This window comes from Vanessa atalanta, unplaced genomic scaffold, assembly GCF_905147765.1.
Source record: "Vanessa atalanta unplaced genomic scaffold, ilVanAtal1.2, whole genome shotgun sequence".
NCBI lineage: Eukaryota > Metazoa > Arthropoda > Insecta > Lepidoptera > Nymphalidae > Vanessa > Vanessa atalanta.
Window position 1 is genome coordinate 20001 of NW_025920013.1, and position 2500 is coordinate 22500.

The 2500-nt window shown below is 56.4% G+C and overlaps 1 pseudogene; it reads right to left on the minus strand.

The window, feature by feature from the left end:
• Window positions 1-2500, minus strand: part of LOC125076694 — an 8085-nt pseudogene that overhangs the window by 2910 nt on the left and 2675 nt on the right.

A 2500-nucleotide genomic window follows, 5' to 3' on the forward strand; every position in this document is an offset into this window, starting at 1 on the left:
TTCCTGCATCCCTACTTTCGAGCCTGCAAGCAGGACTAGGTCATCAGCATAGGCTAGGGCCGAGATTTGCTCATTCTCCAACCTATAACCGACTCCCTTTGGCAGCGATGCAAGAATTAGGTCCAGCGCCATGTTGAACAATATGGGTGAAAGGGGGTCCCCCTGTCTCACTCCGCGACCCATCTTTACAGGTTTACCAACCTTACCCTTGACGGCTAGTACAGTGCTAGCCGTTTCGTATAAGTTGGCCACATAGCTGCAGAATCCATCAGGCAGTCCTCTCGCCCTAAGCAAATCGACAAGAGCCGCATGCGACACCGTATCGAATGCCTTGGAGAAATCGAGCACCGCAATGTGGCATTCTCGCAGCTTTTTCCTGCTATCCCCCAGCACCGCGTCGAGCACGGCTGTGTTCTCTAGAGTGCCATCTGCACTCACGAACCCGCGCTGACGCATGTCGGGTGGGCAACAGGCGAGCAGTCTCTTCGCCAGGATACTGTGCATGTGTCTGAGTGGTATCGACGCAATAGATATTGGCCGATAGTCACCCGGGCACTTTGGAGCATCACTTTTCGGGATAAAGACTGTTCGGCACTGCCGCAATGGATCGGGAATGGAACCTTGTACCATCCAATGGTTGAATATTTCCGCCTTCGATGATGCAGGAATGGCTCGCCAGTCTTCCGCACGAATTCCATCCGGACCCGGCGCAGTCCTCATGTCTATGCTGGACGCTTTCACCTCATCGATCGTGATCGGCGCCCACAGCTTGGTGTAGTCGTCCACACCCCCGGAGGGGAGCCCACGCCGAAGGCTTTTTAGGGCCTCAGACGTGGGACCCGAGGCGCTAGACACGGTTTCGAGGATCGGTCGCCAAAAGGTTTCCATCTCCTCTAGGCCATGCCTCGCGTCCCGGGTGTGTCCGTCTATTACTTCAGCTGCTGCACGACTGGGACACTTCCGAAACAACTCCTGCATCCTTGCGTACTCTACTCGTCTCCGCTTTCGGCGCGACATTGAGTCTGACGCAGCTTGGATGTCACAATCATAATTCTTACGGCGTCGGCGACTCCTGGTTTTCGCCCCCGGCTCGCAGCGCCGCTTCCGTCTCTCGACCGCCCGAAGGAGGTCTTCGAGAACATGCGCCGCGTTCGGGCCGATTGGGGTTTCTACCGTTTGGCAGGGTTCAGCGACAGGTGGGTCTTCAGGGTTGCTCCCTATAACGATCGAAGGCCGCGCTTCCAAGGCACCTTCAGTGCTCGAACCCCCTCTCGCAATGGAATCAGCAGCCGAGAACGCCAATTCCTCCAGGCAGGTTTGCACCAACCCTTTGTATTTGACGCTACGGCGCTGACCCTTAACCGCCTCCAGCGTCCTATGGAGCTGGGGTAGTTTGGCGAGAAGGTCTACGTTACCGCACTTCCCGGTATCTCTTGTCAGCTGCGCCTCGACTCGTGCCATGAGGAGCAACTCTTCCTCATTCCACCTGCGCTTCACCGAAGCTGGAGCCGCTTCTGCGTTGGCCTCGACGGGATGGGCTCTACGCTTGTGAACCCCTAGTCCCGTCTTGGTGTTGAATGTGCGGTTGCACATTGGACAGATCCAACCAGGCGCCCGCCCAACAGTCCCGCCGGGAACGTCGGGTCGAACCACCGGGGAGGGAATGACCGTGCTCCCCGATTCCTGTGGGAGATCGGGGCGGTCGAATAAATTCTTATTTCGACTTGTTGCAAGGTAAATTCCCCTGGTGGCCGGGCCGCAAACCCAACCACGGGGTTCGCCCACGGTTTTTGCTAGGTCCCAACCGAAGAAAACCGCTAGGCTTGAAGGTCTCCGTAGAGACCAACCATCGGGACTGCTGTGAGGGATCTCACCTCACAGCCACACCTGGATTACAACCTAAGATGGAAGCTGTCGCACCACTTGATAGAATCCAGGGGCAAGCCTGACTCCGCCCTCCACCCCCGCTGACGTATCTATTAAGACCGTTTCAGCGATGGTGGAGGTAGGAGTGGAACAGTGCTTGTGGCCTCGTCGAATAGAAGTTGGATTAGGATAATTGCACCAACGAGGCATGCAGCGCCGCAACGGCTACTTCCGGGCTGCCTAATTTAGGTGCGGATCCCCCCCCCCCACATTAGCTTTGGCAGCGGCGCCACGGGCAGGCTGTGGGTAGGAGTTGGGCGTCGTGACTAAGTCACTCTTCCCCTTTGTCAGGTCGGTCGGGCATTCTTCGTATCCCCGAAACTAGCCGGCGGGCTCGGAAATCCGTGCTCCGATCGACCTGTGAGTTTCTAAGACAACATCTTCCCCGTTAGGGGTGTGAGCATTCCACCAAGACAATGCCACATGTATCAGTCCAGATTGCATACATATTACATGTAATGTGTACACAGACACAACCGCCATAGGCCAGAGCAAGGCAAGCTCACACGTTTACCCGCGCTTGCTTGAATTTCTTCACGTTGACATTCAGAGCACTGGGCAGAAATCACATTGC